General features: G+C 38.2%; 1 long non-coding RNA gene across 3 annotated transcripts in view; it reads right to left on the minus strand.

Moving 5' to 3' along the window:
• LOC148367508 (uncharacterized) overlaps window positions 1-16,941 on the minus strand; it is a 72,714-nt gene extending 55,773 nt beyond the window's left edge. For all 3 annotated transcript variants that reach the window (XR_015850204.1, XR_015850203.1, XR_015850202.1), the window contains exons 1-2: window positions 16,571-16,941; window positions 15,865-15,963 (exon numbers count right to left, since the gene is read on the minus strand). This is a non-coding gene — a long non-coding RNA (uncharacterized LOC148367508). The remainder of the gene's footprint in view (window positions 1-15,864; window positions 15,964-16,570) is intronic.
• Between the last annotated feature and the right edge of the window lie 4,283 nt (window positions 16,942-21,224).

Consider the following 21,224-nt stretch of genomic DNA (forward strand, 5'->3'; position numbering starts at 1 on the left):
GAGCCAAAGGAGCTGGCTCGTTTGAGTGAGCCTAGCCAAAAAAGACGGTTCTCTCAAAAAAATATACCAGCCACCAACCTCTCCTGCCTCACTTCAAACACTTGGGATTCTCTTTGGGTGCCTGTTTGGCACAGTCAGTGCTGCCTCCTCGTGGGCACAAGCCCAGCCTGGCAGCCACCAGTCAGTAATGCCATCTTCTCTCCCGTTACACCCTTACATCAGACTGCTGGTGTCTCCTTCCTCTGTTTTTATTCTGCACTGCAGCTGAGATCAACACTTTAAAAGCATGCCCTCCAACCACTCAGGGAGAAAGTAACACAAGCTCTGCCATTGGGAACAAATAGAGCGCTCACACATTTGATTTTCTTGATCATTATGCAATCACACTGAAGGCAAGTTATTCGTAAACAATGTTATATCAAGGCAGGATAACGCATGAAGAAGGTGAAAATACTGGGATGCAGCCCACGCTGTGCGCGTGGAGACAAATTCAGTTCCACTTGCAACAGTGTTCTATACATTGTCTGCATGACTAAGACTCACGAGACGGGTGTATCTCTTCATGCTGCTTTAATCATATAGCTAAGCTCATAGCATCTCAAAACATTCCGTTTCTGTGAATGGGTGTTATCCATGTGCTCCTAACACAGGCACATTAGTTCCAGCTATTGGTCCCCAACAATATTCCCACATCTCCCCTTTAAGTAAATTACCCAAATTTATTTTTACTTAATCAGTGCCATAACGTACACATACGTTTTCATAAGCATTGAACTCGAGTGCCAAAACGTAAAAATATGTTTTTCTTTTGCTTTATAATAAAAAGGGTTGGGAGCAGCTCATCAGTAAGTATCAAGCCTCTGGGAATGGTTTTAGTATCAAAAATTACCGTTAGCGGCAGGAGTAGCTTTCATCAGATCTTTGTCCACACATCAAGGAAGTCCCCACTTAATAGTTTTGCTTCCTGTATCCAGCGTTTGAGAGTATGTAGGCGGCCCCTAAGTATGTGCAGTGAAGCAGTGTGATGAGAAAAGGGAATATATGGATAAGTACAGACGCTTCAACTTAGCTTTTTTAATTCTAAAAAAAAAAGTCCCTTCATCAACGTCGGGGCAGAGAGTGATAATTTTGTATGCACACCCGCAGGGACGCGGTAGTCCTTGTGACTGTTATCCTATGATCACTTCACTGTAAACATCAGGAACTGAAAAGTTCTTGCAAAGTTCATGCATAAGTTCAGTGTTCTTGCAATAAAATACTATTTTGCAAGCAAAGCACCCTTGTGTTTATGGAAAGCGTTGTTTAGATATTGGAGGTAGCATAAATGCCCCCCCAAAAAATCCCCTTAGTGAAAGTTCTCCTTGAAATGCATTTATTTACTAAAAGCCGTTTTTCACAGACATTTTCTTGCAAAAAAATATTTTCAAGAAACTTAGGAATGTTTAACTGTTGTTAACTAAAAGATTTGTAAACAATGGTAAAAACAGGAAACATATCATAGAAGAAAAATGTAGGCCTTGCAAAATGAGTCAAAATGGCTGCCACTAGCTCTTCCCATTTGAGAGAAACATCTGGCATTGAGTGAGTTAACAACATCAACAATAACATCAACTGTTTTTTTATATAAGACAAGGTATTAAGTTGGTACTTTATCATTGCAGGCACTCACGACCACTTTTACCAGAGCTGTTTTGGACACGCAACACATTGAAAAGCTGGAATGGGAGGCTTGGGGGAGGCGGGCGAGTAATTTTATGCTCGTCATCCCATGTTTTTGTTCGTGTAGCATGAAAATAGCGAAAATAAGAAAACACCTGTTTCAAATAAAGTCCAAATGCCTACCCAAATCCCAAAAATATGCAGAAAGAAGTTTATTTGAGTGTTTCTAAGAAATGCACGGACTGGCTCGTGCCACACTGGGAGCTTGGCAGAGGCCGCAATGATGACTTAGGCCAGCAGATGGCGTCAGACAGTATATTTTTATTTCCAATTTTGGACAGCACCTGAAGGTAAGGCAATGTAACATTTTTTTCCATGCTGCAATTTATAAATAGCTAACTTACTCTGCCAATCAAATAATGAAAACTCATTTATTTGTAAATCTGACTGTGCTCCACCAGACACCTCACCGCACATCACTGCATGTACAGTATCATTTGATATATTAACGCCTACAACAATCATTTTTGGGTTTTATTGCAGCTACTGTCAGTCCAATTGAAACTTCCAAAAAGTAAAATTAACATTCTTGCTTCTTACAATTTTTTTGAGACTGACGATTATGTATATTTCACCAACATACAAAGAGAAAGAGGGTTTATATTAATATTTGTTAACCTGTCTAAATTTAAAAAACGTACCACACTATCAGCCTCTGATAAGGTTTGTTTGCATCTCTATGTTGTGTGAGCCTGCAAATGGATTTTAAAGACTGAGGAGCCGCTTGAACTTATCCACAGCATTCCTTTCCACGGTGGTGTAAAATACGGTGAAATGCAGTATTGTTTCTGCAATAATAAATAAAAAAAACTCAAATACATGGGTTAATTTAATCCATCATACTTTTTAAATTTGAAGAGAAATTGTGTACTATTTAGCGCCTCCTAGGGGTAAAAAAAACACCATAATTTTTTTAAGAAAAACTGTATTGATTTAAATAACAAGCAAAAATAAATGAACTCTTATCCAAAACTGCATTTTGAAAATATCAGCAGGTCGAGAATTTTGCATTTATTTTACATAACATTAGCCTCACCTTAAGAGAACTGACATGATTGTCTGGCATCTTTCTGTACAGATACCCAAAGACTGAAAAACTCTTGGGCTTGCAGACTGCATAATTCACATAAGGCTGGGATAGTAAGTTAGGAGAAAAAAGGTGTGGTTTGGTCACTTTGAGTTTCCGTACTTCATATCCTTCCTTTGTGCTTTGTGGCACTCGTTTAAGATCACACTACACAATGCAGCAACATCTATTGGTCAAATATTACAAAGTGTTCCTTTGGGGAAAAACCTCAAAGATAAAGAATGAAGGTTAAAAAAGTTAAATGAAAAACAACTTCATAAAAATAGGGACTTAAATGCCTCTCTTGATTTTGTGTGACTGATGAATAGTACAATTTGATGTCTGCCTTCAACCTGCAATTAGAATAATTAGGCTTAAGCAACATGTGTTCTTAACCACAATGAATAGAATATAGAAAAAGAGGAATTTGTTTTCAGACAGTCCATAGTTTGTAAACACACCGTGACAACATATTTATAACTCTAACAAGAACATAGCAGTGAAATCAAAGATCAGACTCATGTTAGCGCTGGCTACTTCTATCTTCCTCTACGCTTGCGAGACATGGACTCTTACTGCAAAACTGGAAAAGAAAATCCAGGCCATGTGTAAAACAAAACGGTGCACAGTTCATCAGAGGGTACATTGGATCCTACAAAGAACTGTTGTTAAGTGTGTGCAGACGGAAACTTCAGTGGTATGGTCACGTTACAAGATCATTAGGACTGACCAAGATAATTCCCCAGGGCAGAGTCCGAGGAGGCGAGAGGATAGGAAGACCGAAAAAAGAACTGGGAAGACAACATTGAGGAATGGACTGGTGCAAACTTTGTCACGATCCAAGAACAGGCTAGGGACCGTCAACAGTAGAGAAGGCTGTCCGAAGTTGCGTCCTCATTGGTGCCCTGACGAACCAGGCAGTTCAGGGATCCATGAGGTGTGACCTTTCCTGAACAGAGATGCCGCAAAGGCAATCTTAACTCCTCCCCGATAAATAGATTTTCATTAAATAAGTAATAATTTAGACAGCTTGTATATACCCCCACAAATTCAGTATACAAAAAATATGTTATCATCTTAATTCTGGGAGTGTCACCATAACATGTCTCCCTCCTCCTGGAACACCACCCTACTTGCATCACACATATCAGAATCTACCACTGCCCATGATTTGTTTGACGTGAATTTTTGATACCGAGTTGCACGAGATCTCCAAAAAGTGGGTTACTGTTACGTTTCATTGGAAGGCAGCGTTATGCTTCGACCCCATAACCTACCAGAAACCAGAGTAGTGAGCGGTTTCCCAAAGTTCTGTCTTTAATACCACATACATTAAAAAAAACACACACAGATGTAGAAGATATATATATATATATATATATATATATATATATATATATATATATTCACACACACAGAAAGTCAGCTTTAGATTTATAATTTGGTATCCTGGGTGACTAAAGAGACCGAGATTTGAGTGCATGCACAGCACAGCAGTCATGTTTGTTAAGATGCATGGTGAGAGCCTCCTCTTTTTCCTCATTGAAAATAAATACACACTCATTACATTCTGCACACTGCATATTTCCACATCCTTAACATATTGCTGGGCTCAGAGCAAATGTGCACTGCTGCACACAGGGAAATACATACCATGAAAAATGACAACAGGGCAGGATAACTGCGGACCTGGAATATAATGGGGCGGTGGAGCGAAGGAGAAATAATCATACCGTGAGGTTGGGGGAGGGGGGTGCAAGGGAGGATGGGAGGAGTGAGAAAAAGATGAGTCTATGGCCTGTGGTGAGGAAATGGAGCTCTGCTCCCTGCTGCCCGGCTCCCCCCAATAACACTGCCTACTATGTAGAGACAAAGAAGACACACGCGTATGGGCTGCACTATTCTCCTAAATCTACGATAAATAGCTGAAATAGCAACACATTCCAAAGCAGACAAATTATATTCTAATACCAGTATTAGTAAAAGGTAAGTCGTGTTGTTTCTTGCTGGCCTTGCCAAAATCATTATCACCATGCAGTTCACCGTGTGAACATTGGGTGTCTCTCTTTCACTTTGCAAAACTTGACCCAAGCTCTCTGCTCCTGAACTCCCATATCCACATAATATATACACCATCATTTGAAAATGGCAGCTTTTTGAAAATTCACCTTGATTATCAGACATTAAAAGTGACTTCTCCAGAGCTGAGTGTCTGGCTATGGGGATAGCTGCAGACAGTGGAACAATACAGCACGCTTGGTATTAATGCCTGGCTAGGGTGTGCAGGGAGAAGAGAGGAGCCAGCCCTTTGTTCTCTCCTCTAGCCAATTATTTTTTACGTGCGTCTCTTTTCACAACAACAAGAGAATTTAATTTTAATGCACTCTCCAGAAAGAGAGATAAAAAACATCTACAATGTTCATAAACGACATGTTAACTATATGGCATCGTCAGCTAAGTACACCGGTGTACACGCGTACATCTCTGAGGAATAGATGGACGACGAGGGCAACCCAGATGAGAACGAGAAATCAAGAGAACGAGAAATCTCTTCATGCAACATGAAATATAAAACAAACATCCTCGCTTCCAAACTGCTGCCAAAACACAACATGGTTTCATGCTGAAACTCATACGAAAAAAGAAGAAAAGGTACCAAAATAATACTCGGAATGTTTCATTATACCACAACGGGGTGAAGAGATGAGGACCACGAGAACATGTGCATACCCAAGGCACGGCGATAAGGAAGCAAGCGAGGATTCCTGATCAAGCAGAATGGAAGATAAATACCTACATTTGCAGTAGGTAGGTATGTGGCCAAATATTTTTCTAATTGGGAGGGCACTTTATCTTGCTGTCAGCAAGCTGTTAAAAAAAGGTGCAGTTCCCACAAGGAGAGAAGCACAGTTTGATGGCCTTTTATTTGTGCTGGAGCTCTGATATATGCTTAGACTCCAGACTTTCATCAGAAACCTGTACAATAAAAACACCAACAATTTACAAGCCATTGTGAAAAACCAAGGCAACCGATACAGAACAATTCAACTGTTTTTTTTCCAACGTGCAATTACCATGCACAAATTACTGCCAGAACTTCTACCGACAGCACAAGAGGGCATTTCTTTTCAGGTTAGCATAATGATAACACATTAAGTGCTCGAATGAAGAAGAAACATTAACAATCCAAAAGCAACAGAGCATTGTCAAGAGCAAACAAACACAGCTGTGAATCCCCCATGTGAGACAGTATTGTAACAACCCGTGTAAAATGATTAAGTCACAAGAGAATAAAATAAACTAAAAACATACAATGGATCTTCAACAAAATGACTGAAAAATGCATTAAGTGTACATGCACAAGTTTTGTGCATCAAACTGCAAACAAAAGCACTTGGATTTTGGGCCCATACACACTCATGCACACAAACACTGACAACACAGCAGCTAAATTAAATTTCAGTCCTTGGGCAGACAACTAAACTGCTTGTGTGTGGGACTCACTCTGAGGCACAGCAAAGGCAATTCTCTGGAGACGCCGAAATTAAAGGGCACAATCCTGCTTGTTTATGGTTCTCACTCTCTTTGCCTCTCAATCACACGTTTTATTAGCAATCATTCGACCCTTAAAGTCAGGCTTTTCGGCAGGCCACCAACAGGATGATAGCATTCGCTGGACTTAGCTTGCACGTAGCACTCACGTTTATTCACACATGAAGCTTGATGTCTGCTAGAAACTCCAACCAAGCCCTTCTGAAATAACCTATTTGAGAAAAGAATTGTTAAAAGTAAAAACTGTTGTGCTGTACTTGCATAAAATGAATTCTGTTTAGTTTTCAGGTTGCTGCAGGTTTGCTATACAGGGACATCTCGCTACTTCGGTTATTGCTGGTTCTCGGATTTGCGTAATTTCAGCGTGCATTGTGTTGTGCATTGGGATTGGCTAGACAGAGGAAGATGCTTTCTACCACTAACGAAGCTGGAACTGTCCTCCCGCTAAACCTGCGCAGGAGCCACCAGTGGCGCTCCCTAAAGGCTCCCTTGGGCTTTTTCAAAAGATTTTTATTTCTGAAAGACAGAATCAGAAGGTAAATGTTGTATTCCATAACAGTCACATAATTGCCCTCCAAAACTAAAAGCCTTGTGAAAGGCTGGGCAAAAAAAATGAGAAGCAAAATGATGCGATTTTGTGCATTTTGAGTATTTGTAGTTTAAATCTATCAGTGTGCTTCGTAGCACTCTTTTTCTGTTTCACCACACCAAACTGTGACATCTAGTGATCAAATAAGACACCCCAGCCCCTGAGTGTTTTCGCTTTCTTCCTGTGCTCAGCCGAGTAACTTTCGCATTCATTTTAGTAGGTGGCAGCAGGTTAATATTTCTTCTTTCCTTTATATTCTAATTATCTGCTGATGAGGTAGTACAGATATATCTAATAACTTATTTTGTTTGTTATTTGCAATTGAAAAATCAATAGTGACAATCTTGCACATGTTTTGCTGATCTCAATTGTTTTTTTGTTATGTTACTAAAAAAGTACGGTAAGCAGATATTTTTGTTTTGCTTGTTTTAAGTCATGTCAAGTCAAGTTATGTTTATTTGCACAGCCCTTAATCACAAGGAGTCTCAAAGGGCTGTACAGATATAAACAATAGATTATTTCATGTACCCAAAAACTTAAAACATTCAAACTGTGCGGTGTTTGTGTGCATGTTTCCTCTTCAAGATGCCTGTCTGCAATTGGTTGACATGGTATAAGATTCAGGTCTGCTTTTGGTTTGCGTCACAACATCGTCAAATTGCCTACAGTGTAAGCTATTGGCTGACCAACCTTCCACAATTATTTTCTGTTTCTGCATTCAATTTGTAAGGACTGCGATTCAGCAATGCAATACAGTATTATGCTATGTATTTTTTCACTCTGGGTCGCAAGTCTTGCAATGGTGCAAAAGGGAGAAGCAAAAACAAAAAGCCATGGAAAAGAAGCTTGTGATTATCAAGTAATACGAAGAATGCACTTGCATTATTACCCTTTGCGAAGTTGCATGGTGGGAACCCATCGATGATCAGGGCAATTATTAAGAAGAAGGAGCTGATTAAGGTCACCGAATTTTCTAAATGTATGACAATCCTAGTTGCAAAACCAGTCTTAACATGAATCTCGCGTCTCTTTCTCCTTGTCCATCTACCCACTAACTTTCAAGTATATTTTGTAATTTTTCTATAAAAACAAGATAAAAATTTAGAAAAACTTGAAAATTCCAGCAACATTACAAAACAAAATTATTTTTTTCCTGAAGTACAGTAACCACAAATGATTGGAAAAACTTAACATTAAGTTGGGCAATACAATATATTAAATCCTGTGCGATCACCTTTCCTTATTTGACTTTCATACACTCTACCAAAATCCATGAGGGTACTTGAAATACGTGAATCTTAAATTTTTTGTGCTTTAAATAGTGCTTGGATTTTAGGTGAACTGCTTGTTAGCGCTTGACATTATTGCCATGTTTTCTTAAAGAGTCTGCTCAAAAATGGCACCGACACTGCTTCCCTTGTGAGCCTGGCATTAGTTTGTATGTCCTTGTCCTAAGGAGCTCCCAAGAGAACAGATGGATTCTACCCCCAGAGCACTAAGAAAATAGTGTATTTGTGCATGGGTTATGTATCAATTATGGACATTTACTATAGGCCATGCAAAAAATAAAGTAGTGTTTCCCATTGGTAAATTCTAATGGGAAGAACTTCCTGCAACTGAAAATGCAAGATACATATTACAAAGTAATTTTTACCCAACATTTATATGGGAAGATATTTGTCTCAAAAATAAGTATATGGTATTTGCGATGTACACAAGATTTTTAGTTTTAATAATAATGGAGAAATTAGAAAGTTACCTTTGAAGGTCCTTAAAAAATCTTGAATTTTGCCATGAAAACAGTGTGCAGACCTTTGAGAACAAAATGTACTATAAATAGTGTGTTCTATTCTTCTAAAAAGGAAATGTTGACATACATAATGTACTGCATATTTTGTGCAAATGGTATAAAGTGCTGACCTCCAAAATCTGCCTCAATGTAATATTAGTGAGGCATCTCCTTCCGACCTCCCCCATCTACTGTAGATTTACTTTTCTTTCCTTTGTCTGGAAGAAGTAATATTTGCCTGAGCTAGCACTGTTAGGATTAGCAATGACTGCGAATAGGATGTATGCATCATTGAAGCAGAGAGAAGGCAGTGCATAGTACAGAGAAACAAAAGGTGGGAAAAAAGGAGTTATAAACAAACACAAGATACCATGTCATTGACCATGTTGCCGGGATGGAACATTTTTCCACCTGACTTAGAATATGTTTTGTAAATATTGTAAGCAGTCTGACAAAATTTCCAAACAAAATGAACCTCTGTCTGAACACAAAATGTGGTTGAGAAACATTCACATTTTGAAACATAGAATGAAGCATAGTCCAAAAGGTGCGATATTGATTTTGTCAAATATTTCGAAGAAAATCACAAAGTACGATCTTTTCTTTCCGTACACTATTGTATTAAATCTAAGATGCATGTATCCATGCTGAATTTTGATTTAAAAGTATCAATTAAAAGGGTCTAATTATCATAAAATCACTGAAAAGTCTTAATTTTTCCCAGGGAAAGTCAAGTAAAAATTGACCTTTGAACAAATGCCTTGCCCTAAAATATCTAAAGGCAACATTCTAATCAATATCCCCTTTGCAGAATGTTAGTGAAGCTGCAGAATTCACCCTTTGTAAAAACAAACTCATTTGGCTGCAACAATTGACTAAAAATTACATCACATGGGTCAACTTGTGACAGTTACACGATTAAACCAAGATAACAGATGATCCAAGACTGGTCAACCTTTTATATTTTTTGTTTCTACTTTTATCCTCATGCTCTCGTTGAAATGGAATACACTACTCCCAACCACAGTTTACAGTCAACAGACCTCGTTTCGGGTGTACGTCGCTAAGAAATTCTTTATAGGGAACCTTATTAAACAAATAACGTTCACTGTTGTAAAGTAATATTCTTTGGTAATCAAGATTTAGAAGTAAAAATAGATGGTGCTGCAATAGACACTGTATCAGAAATGAAGTTTTTAGGGGTCATAATAGACCATAAATTAAGCTGGAAAACACACGTCAGACACATACAAACTAAGGTATCTAAAAGCATTTCAATAATTAATAAAGGCAAATTCATTTTAAACTATAACACAATGTATTTATTATATTGTTCTCTAGTTCTGCCATACTTAACATATTGTGCAAAAGTCTGGGGCAAGAATTACAAAAGTTCACTACAGCCCCTTTTTATCCTCCAAAAACGTGCAATTCGAACCATACACTGGGTAGGATATCGTGATCAAACTAATATTTTATTCTTGCCGTACTAATCATTAAAATTGAATGATTTATTAAAAAAATTCACTTCACAACTGCTATTTAAGGTCAACAAAAACATAGTGCCAGAAAACATACAAAAATGTTTCGTTCGGAAAGGGGGAAATTATAACTTAAGGGCCTGTAGTAAATTCAAAATTGACCACAACCAGGAAAAGTATGTGTGTGTCTGTGTGTGGAGTCAAACTTTGGAACAATTTACAAGACGAGATCAAACAATGTCCAACCGTTCACGTGTTCAAATTTAAATACAAAAAAACATTACTGGCGGAATAGAGAGATGAAGAAAATGGGGTATAAGTGATACGGGAGATTGGAACTATAATATAGTTAACTTTGTTGTAATTGTTGCTATTATTATATCATAACTGTTATTATTAATATTATTGCTATTGTTGTTATTATCATTGGCGTCGCAGTGATGTTTGGTGTCTAGTGGCATTATGACGTTGAGGGATGGGTCTTACGATGATTAGTGTATAAAATATGTGACTATTGTTATTATTATCCATCCATCCATTATCTGCACCGCTTATCCTCAGTAGGGTCGAGGTGGTGCTGGAGCCCATCCCAGCTATCTTCGGGCAGTGGGCAGGGGACACCCTGAACTGGTTGCCAGCCAGTCGCAGGGCACACAGGGACAGACAATTCACTCGCTCATTCACACCTAGGTACAATTTGGACCGGCCAATTCACCTAACATGCATGTCTTTGGAATGTGGGAGGAAACCAGAGTGCCCCGGGGAAACCCATGCAAGCACGGGGAGAACATGCAAACTCCACACAGGAGGTTCAATCTTATGACCTCAGATCTGTGCTGCTCACGCGCTAACCTCTGCGCCGCCGTGCCACCCTATTATTATTATAATTATCATAATTATATCTGACCTGTGCAATGTGTGTATCCTTGAGATTGTGTTGTATTTAGACACAAAAGAGGAGCTATCTATAGAATGTAATTAATAGGGAAGATGAAGGGGTAGGGAAAATAAGATTCTGCTTCATACTACCTCTTTTCAAACATGTTATGTTAACATTATTTTGTTATTGAGTCATTGTTTTTGTCCTGTTTTAATGCTTGAAATAAAGTTTTCATTCATTCTTTGGGACGCTTAATGATGAAAACCTACAGAAAGACTGCCATCGTCCAGAAACACCAGCCAAGCACACATTACTCACATTTGATTAGGTAAGCAATAGTGGTAGGCGGAGCTATGCACACAGCGCACCTCTGTCTGCCCAGCACAGTCTGTACCAAAGGTAAATACATCCTTGTTTGCAGTTTTTTGTGGCATTTGTACAATATAACTGGCTGCACCTTGTTTTGAAACCATTATTTGTGATATAAAAAGAAGGACAAAATGACTCATGGTGATCTTAAGTAACTGTGGAAGGGAGACACGTCTAAAGTGGTATATTTGTTGTTATGGGGCATTATTCTTATTTCATAAATGTTATCAAATCTTCCGACGTCACACAGTGAAATGAAATGCGCTGAAAAATACCATTTTGTCAGGAGAGCAAGTTTGGTGGTTTTGCAGAAATGTGTTTGAATACATGGTATGGCTCCCTTTCCCAATAAAATAAAATAATATAAAAATGATTAAATCTAAGAAAAAAATGATAATTCAGTAATAAATTAATCTATAATTTGCAAATGCTGCACTAAAGGGACATTGCATATTACTTGGTGCCTCCTAGCGGCACAGAACGTCATTAATTGAAAAAAAAAAGAACATTGATTTAAATAATCAGGAATAGTACACAAAGTATCGTATAATTGTGAATTCTTTCGAATACTCGTAGGTTTTATAGAATTATTTATTTGTGTATCTATGTAACTTATTTCAAATCATTTATGTATCTTTCAGGAACCAATTAATTTAGTCATTTATTCTTTAAAAAGATAAACAATTTAAATATATAGATTCAAACAGGGTTGGGTAGGGTTACTTTAACTTGATTACTTTCAATTACTTTTGGATTACTCCAATACCAAATATGCTAATAAAAGACAAAAGAAACTAAATATGAATAAAATTACTAAATCTTGTGCAGGCTTGGGGAGAAACGGAATACATGGAACGGCAAAAATGATGTTGGCAAGCTGTTTGGATTTATTTTCATTTCGTTTCTGTCCCATTTTATGTTAGTTTTGCCGGAGATCAAAGCCAAGAGAGAAGGCTTACCACGTGTTGTGAGTCATAATTTTATTCCTATTTAGTTTATTTTGTCTTTTATTAGCATATTTGGTATTGGAGTAATCCAAACATAATTGAAAGTAATAAAGTTAAAGTAACCCTACTCAACCCTGGATTCAAAAATATACGAAATGCAAAGTCCTTTACGGGACAAAGAGCCTTTGGGCCCTTAATACGTCCCAAAAGAAAAGGACATAACATCATCGCAGAAAAGTTTGTTTTTCAACAACAATATGAAAGCCAAAAGTGATGCACAATGTGATACTCATAGGTTTAGAACAAAGGAGTTTTTTCCAAGTTTCATCATTGTTATACGCCGCTTCCCGTCATTGAGGAGGTCTGGTCTTATCTCTCAAGAGCGAGATAACACTTTACACTGAAAAACAACAGCAACCAGATGACGACGGTCCTGTATCAGAGTCAGATCAGGATGTGTCTAATGTTACTGTTTACCAAGGAAATGAGTACTATCTGTTTCATGTGGAGGAACAAACCTCCACCCAAAAAATCGGCCTGGCAAGGAATAAGTGCCACCAAGTTGTACTTGCCTAAGACACACCACAGGAACTGGTACCCTGACCACCATGGCAGTATGTGATTAAGCATGGAAGTCAAATCGTGTTTATATGTATAGCCCTTGATCACAAGAAATCTCAAAGGGTTCTACAGATTATTAATACACCATCCCCTGATATCTACACGAGGGCAAGGACAAACTCAAAAACCTCAGCATGAAGACATTAAGAAACCTTGAGAAGAGGCCAAACAGGGAGGAGAAGTACTGTAATTTAGGCTAACAATATGTAGCGGTATCCACCAATAAACTGTTACGAGTTTAAATTACGACAATAAAGTCCATCATTTGAATTTATCTCAATGGGTGGGTCAATTGTATTGTTCGACTTATTTTTCTGTGCTGCGGCTATAACTGAAGTGAAGAATGAGACAAAGAAATTCTAAGAAGGAAATGTGGGTAAAATGTGGCAGGCAGATGGGGCTGAATATTATTTTTTTATGTAGATTTATTACGTTCAACCACATTTGAAAAACAACTTACACAAACTGCTACATTAATAAATATTTAAGATATGTGTTGTTGTGTTCTGTATTAGTAATTCCATACATCATTATGAACTACATAGACCTGTTTCATGTGACGTAATTCTCATAAGTGCGTCCGCAGCGCCGAGGCCGAAGGGGGCCACTTGGGTAATAGGCAATTGCGTATGTGGTTGGAGTGATCACTCCATATCCGGTAAAGCGCTTTAGAATATCTTGTTGAATTCAGTGACATGCAGTCAGGGGAGACAAGTGAGGGTGTGCCTCACCTGTCATTCTGGAAGTACAACATTAAAAAATAGATCAAATGGTTATATTTATTCAGTGTTAGATTCTTTGTCATTTAACATCACAGTTTGGGACTTTTGTTTTTAAAAATCACTGCATTTTTGCACTATATTATGTATATTTGTGATACAATTAGTAAGTAACGTATTACATTGCTGAGTGTTTCTGATTTGGCACACTTCAGCGCCAAACAACAGAATAGTATCAGCAAGTTTAGCCATCCATTAATTTTTTATATAGCATGGATTTTTTTAAAGATAGGAGGATTACCTATCTATTGATGCTTTTATTCACAGTACAGCACATTTAAGTTAGATATGGGGTGCGTCGTTTGAGTTAAAAAGTTGAAAGTAGACTATTTTCTCTATTCAGTATGTGTTAACAATGCCCAACTGAGTTTAAGGAGCCTGATGAAAAAGGGAATGGGGGGACGTGTGGAGACGTTTTTTTTTTGCCCGTTCATGTTTGTTATTGATAGTGTAGCTTGACAAAGGTAAGAATCAGAAAATGTCTTTTTCAAATCCAGTTCAAACACCAACCCCAAACCACCAAAAAGGTAAACAAAAACAACACGTTTATTAGTACTTAAGGAATAAGCTGAATGTGGCTGCAATCACGATTTTAAACCAGGAGACGGCGGTAGAGAGTAGCAACATTTCAAGTTGCAGACACCACCTTTAAAGTAAGAAAACACAACTTTTTTTCAACACTATAGTTTTCATAATGCATTCATGCTCTTCTGGTCAAATTATGAATTTATCTGTTAATTTGACTATGCTTCACCAGACACAAACTTCACTACACGTCACTGGTTAAAGTAGACTATTGGTCTGAAATGATACTTTGGCGGCATTTTCATCAGGAACAACTAGTCTATCAGAATACTAGAGGTGTTCTTATCCGATATTGATGTCAGTTTGATTCTGCTCCCAAAACTGTTTTCTTTAGAATTCATCCAAAATGTCCGACATTAACGGTCACATACCAGCAGTTAATTACATCTGCTGCACCCGTTTTTCTATCCGGCAGTGTCTAAATGTAGCATGCAGAGGCGACATTATGAAAACAGCTGTTCACTTTAAGGAATTAGCTTTTTGTGTTGGCAATGGGTTAGCTAAATTTGAGAAGAACAGATTTATAATGAACACTGATATAGCTAGCCCCCTGAATCCACTTAAGGAACCTCAATCGTCCAGATGCAAACTGTTTTGTTCCCAATTTTAGAAAACAAAACAAAACAATAGCATGTATCATTCCTGGTGATGTCTGATTGGATAATATTGGTAATGGCTTATGAAGTGTATCAAGACACTACTTCTGAATTACAAAACAATAGATATTTCTAGACCTATTCACTACCATGCAATATTTCAGTCGGAGCTGTTACATTATGGCATATATTGAAAATGTCATACAGTCTTGTTTAGAAAACCCAAACCAACAAAGGAACTTAAACGGAAAAAAAAAGCTTATTTTTCTTTCATACCTTCTTCATTATTTTAGGCACAAACTTATCAAAAATCCAATCTTCTGAGATTTCTCTTTTTCCATTGCCTATTGAGAATGAAAATGATAAAATGTCTTCAGCTATGTTATGACCATTATTTATTTTTGTATCTTTGTCCAGGGAATTTTGTAAAGTTGGCATGATAAAACACATTCCCAAAAGCTTTAGCTTGCTAAATAAAGTTCAATTTAATAGCCCACTTGCAATTTAATTATTTCATAAATGTATTTAATTCATATATGTACAGATTTCAAGAAACCAAACAATGACTCTACACACTATTTTTTCCATGGCATGTGACGAGTGAGGTAGGAAAAAGTTTAATACAAAAGCTTGAAGATCAAGGAACTGTAGTGCAGTTATTAAACAATATATTATTTACTCTGTTTAAGAAACACTCATTTTTGATCATCCATTTGAACCTGATTTTTTAAGGAATTGTGTTAGACCAAATATAATGAAATTGTGTTTCTAACATGCATTTGTCACTACCAAGATTGAATCATGTCACATTTCTAATCACATTACACAGTGATCTAGAAGGGGATATGAAATGTAATAGTTTAGGGGCCTTAGAGAAGGCATTGAACATACCTGCAGATTTTCTGGACTAGGTGCCCTGCCTTTGATGGTTTCTGTTGGAGAAGCTGCATACACTCATGCTCCTTTGGAAATCTTGTATTGGTTGTCCAACTATTGAAAGACAAAAGAAGGCAGGGCAGAGGAAAATTAATCCACCAAGCCGGTTTTATTGGTCTAGACGGGATGTTCAGACACTTCTGCGAGATTGATAATAGCCATTTATATCCCAATTATTCATTAGGTAGTTATAGGTTTAGAAATTCCAAAATATGAAGAACTGTAGTTGCTTGTTTCATGTTGTTTGGGCTTTAAATGAAACCATTAATTTGTGTGCATTTGATGTAAAAATCAGCTTTAACTTTGATACAAAAGTTCTCATTAAAAATACTTTACTTGATAGCAATAATTTCAAATCTGGCTGAATATATTATTTTTGTATCTCAATATTTTTAACACAATAATATTAAATAAATTTAAAAATGTGTGTATATTTCATCATTGTTGAGCCATTTGGCATCCAAATGTCCATGCAGCAGGCGTGACACCAACAACAAACAGGCTACTAATTAAAACATCAATGCGTTATTCTATCACACAAGAGGATGGGATGGAAGGAGGAGAGAACACGGTAAAGATCATGCGAGAGAGAGAGAAAGAGAGAGAGTAAGGACATGGAGAGAAGATGCTAAGGGTGGCATCGAGAGAACGCCAACCAGACCTTGATTCGGCTTCGCGGGAATCCCTTGCCCGTTGTGTCCGAGGCTGCAGCATCGTCGACAAAATGACGGCCCGACAAAATCCTCGAAAATCAAATCAAATAGAACGATAACAAACCCGATCTCGTCATTTGCTGCAAAAAGCTAAGCAAGTATTCCATGGAATTAGTACCACTCATGCATTATTCTAAAAATGGAGATGCTTTCGGTCTCTTTCCGGATAAACGCGTCAAAGCTTTCCTCAAGTCAAAATTAAACAACCTGGTGCTTCTTCTTAAATTATGATAAAAGATTACGCAAAAGGATATTTAGCAGAAAGACTAAAAACGTGTCTCATCCGTTAGCGCTCGCTTTCTGTGTGCGATCCACACGATAACCCTGGTCTTGCTGTCTTTGCCTCACAATCGCTCCCTCTCTCTCTATTCTCCCCAACTGATCAATACTTCATTTAAATCCCAACATTAGCGCGCTAATAAAGGACAAAGGAAGCTAAAACAAATGCGAACAAATGTGCAGTATTAGCTGACGACGCAGCATGGTTTTTTCGTTGTGGGTTGTGGAATTTCATGATAATATGGTGTGGGGAAAACATCCATTACTATATGTAACTGTGGGGAGGCTGCACTGCTGTTTTGATTTGAGCTCCAGAGACTCTGACTGATCAATACACATTTAAATCCAGCCAGTGGAGAGCGACTGCAATATCTCGTCTCATCAGAAAAAAAGGCAAACACGCCAACCCAATTATCATCTCAAATGACTGGTGTCGAGGAGACACAAGTTGGATGCTGATAGAAGCATATTTCATATTTATTCAGCAGATTTTTTTACATTAGCACCCGGGCTCATAATTGGCTAATATATATGCACGTTCACACTTTTATCTATTCACATAATTCACAATGAGCACAATCAATACTGCTCTCTCTATACACCGTGCTCCAACACTCATAAAGTGTGTCTGCATTGGATCATATAATAAGCCGTTCAGAAAAAAACAGACGGGACCAGCTAATTTCTTGGCGCACAGCGAAATTGCGATCCAGCGTAAGTAGCTAATCTCCCCGTCCGTCATTAAACTTGTATATTTACCTGAGGAGCCTGGAAGTCACGGGCCTGGGCAAGAGAGCCACATCTCAATGGATAATACTCCGTCGAGATAACTGAACAGATCCCTGTTAAGTCAGATCTTTTCCATTAAAGATGCAGACCAACTCAGGCAAAAAGACTCAGAGAATAGCACAAGCCAAACATTGAGTGAAAAGTGTTCTATTCAGGTAAAGATGAAGATTACGCTGAAGAACTTAGAAATTGAATGGTAGTAATGTCGGGCACTGAGCAATTACAAAGACAAGATTTAAGTTATTGATCCAGATTCCAAGTTTTTTTCCTTTGGCTTGAAAAGAGGTTGTGCAATGGCTGTTGTGCTAGGGGGGCAGGAAAGGGAACAAGAAGTGTGAGAGGATGCACGTAGAAGGACAGTTCTCCCTCTACCAGGCTTTAAAGTCTTTAAACAGGTTGCATTCCATCTGTAGGTTGACCTTGATTGCTGAAGACTTAAGCAACAAGCACTTGGACTTTACATATTCTATGCATATTCTCAAAATCAACATACAATATTTGTCACAGTCATAGTTTATTTGCACAAACACAAACATGTTAAGAAACTGAGCTTGACAAAAATAATTTCTTATACATTGACAGGCAACACAGAACTTTCTGACTCTTCTTTTCACTGAGATAATGGATGTCACTCAACTTCTTGCGCCTTAACTCTGAAAAGACCAAAATGTTAGTTATTGGTCCATCTAAATGCAGTGACTTGTTCTCGAAGACAGCCCTGAACATTGACAAATGTAGTATCACCCAGAGTGACTCAGTCAAAAATTTAGGTGTCATATTTGACCCCAATTTGTTCTGTCAAATACACGTTAAGAATATTGCTAGAACAGCTTTTTTCCATCTTGGCAACATTTCTAAAATTCGCCCTACGCTGTCTCAGTCGGATGCGGGGATTATAATTCATGCGTTTCTTACCTCTCGTCTCGATTACTGTAATGCACTACTCTGCGGTCTCCCGAAGTCCAAAATCAAGAGCCTTCAGCTAGTACAAAGTGCTGCAGCGAGGCTTTTAACTAAGACAAGAAAGTTTGATCACATTACCCCAATTTCAGCTAACCTGCATTGGCTCCCTGTTAGCTTAAGATGTGATTTTAAGGTTCTGTTGGTAGTATACAAAATCATGCATAGACTTGCTTCCTCATATCTTTCAGATATAATTTCCCCCTATGTTCCGGTCCGGAGCCTTTGCTCGGAATATGCTGGTCTGCTAGAGATCCCAAGAGCCAAGAAGAGATCGGCAGGTTCGAGAGCGTTCTCCATTCGGGTCCCGGTGCTGTGGAATGTTCCCCCTGAGATTCGATCTGCAACCTCAGTGGAAATGTTTAAATCTAAACTTAAAACACACTTCTATTCTATAGCATATGAATAACCTACATTTTATGTTAACAATATCTGTGTATTATTTGCCCTCATGTAGGTTTTAGATCAGGGGATGGTGTCATTATAATTTGTGGTTTGCAATAATCTGTGGTCTGTGCAGCCATTTGAGACTCATTGCGATTAAGGGCTATACAAATAAACATGACTTGACTTGACTTAATGATGTTTTGTGAGGTTTGGTCTAGAAATAGCTGACACAAGTGATTAATCCCCTGTATAAATATCATAAAACATACCCAAACTTTTAAACACACCAAGCATGGTAGAAGTTTCATATTTTTTGCAGAGTCAGCTGCTTCCCCTTTCATAGAGCTTTGATCAAGAGTTTTGTTTTTATGAGAAAAGTGATTTTCCCAAAATATTGTTGTGTTTGCGCAAAGCTCATGCCAGCTGCATTAAGTCCATACAACCACTAGATAACCAAGTTTTTATTTATTCCGCTTTTTTCTTTAGTCCGAGCTGGTTTAGCTCCTCTAAGCTCCAGATAATTTTGCAGCTATTCCCCCCAAAAATTCAATTGGTTCAAATAGGGTCTTTAAATGATCTGTTCAAACCTAACCTTGTCTCACAATGCTTTGTTAGGAAGATTCTAAGTAACTCAGGTTCATACAACAGTCTTGTTTTTCTCTAATTCTATTATAAGCCTTGTTCTACTTAAATGCAGCTTTCTTTATATTGCTTAATATCTTGAGTTGATTGTTGGTGTCATGTTTTCACAGATTCCCTTTATAGTTCAAACATGCACATGATTCCAACTTTATTGAGTACTTTTTGCTTTGTCATTTAAAATGCCAACTTGATAAAACAGTAAAACTAAATAACCGGAGTTATATATATATATATATATATATATATATATATATATATATATATATATATATATATTTCATGTATATATTGTCAGAACCAGAACAGATGGTAGACCCAAAGGCGTAACATTCCACACAAAGCTTTATTGGAGAATCGAGGAAGTCAGGTGCGGGGAAACAAACAACAGCGATCCGATGCTCGCTGGGCAGGAGGAGCAAAGAGCTCACGGGATCGGAGCGTGTTCGGAATGCGGAAACGAGTGGAGTTAACGGGACGGCTGATCGGAGCTTGGTTGATGTGCAGAAATGGGTCAAATAGCCGGAGCGGGGGATCGGTACGTGGTCGATTGGCAAAACGAGTCAAGTAGCTGGAGCGGGAGATCGGAGCGTGGTCAATGGGCAAAACGGGTCAAGTAGCCGGAGCGGGAGATCTGAGCGTGGTTGGTGGGAAAAAATGGGTCAAGTAGCCGGAGACGATTGGGAAGTCAGGGACAGACGGGCAGGGTACAGGTGAGGACAGGTCAGACGGGAGCTAGAGTCAAACTGTGCTTGCCTTGCGTATACGGAAGTTCGCTGACGGACTGACAAGGAGTAAATGGGGTACTGAGTTTAAATAGGAGGAAAACCAATCGGGCAACGAGCAACAGCTGGCACCAAACGAGCGGGCACAGGTGAGGGCAATAGTTAAGTGATTAATCCAGGTTCCACATACTGTATATATATATATATATATATATATATATATATATATATATATATATATATATATATATATATATATATATATACATACAGACAGTGGAACCTCGGTTTTCGAACGCCTCTCAGTTCGAACAAATCGGTGTTCGACCAAAAATTTAGAGAAATGTCTGTTCGGTCAAAAATTTGGAGTTTGAACGCCGGTAACGCGTGAGTGCGTACGCTAGAGTGCGATGCTGAGCGGCGTACGGGTGTAGATCGTGTGGATCGCCCCCACCCCTCGTGACCAACTGTTATCACGTGCGCACTTGCCTCTTTTTGCTTTCGCTTTTAATATCGGTGAACGGAGTGTTTTAGCCCCTAACTATGCCTCCGAAGAAGGTTGGTGCAAGCAGGACAGGTGAAAAAAGAAAAGTTGGTCGTACAACTATTGCCTCTAAGAAAGACATAATAGCTAAATATTAAAGAGGTGTGCGAGTTTCCGATCTTGCCAGGGAATACAGCATGCGCCTTCTGCTGACCACCACAAAGGTAAGAAATCCTATTCATAATTCTTTTCTTTATCTTTTTTTTTTTACTTGTTCGTGTTAGCGTAATCTTTCGTACCTAAGATTACGATAATGCGAACGTACGATTAGCCTGGGTT

Source organism: Urocampus carinirostris, chromosome 4 (assembly GCF_059441175.1).
Source record: "Urocampus carinirostris isolate Australia breed hairy pipefish chromosome 4, RoL_Ucar_1.0, whole genome shotgun sequence".
In the NCBI taxonomy this organism is placed as follows: domain Eukaryota; kingdom Metazoa; phylum Chordata; class Actinopteri; order Syngnathiformes; family Syngnathidae; genus Urocampus; species Urocampus carinirostris.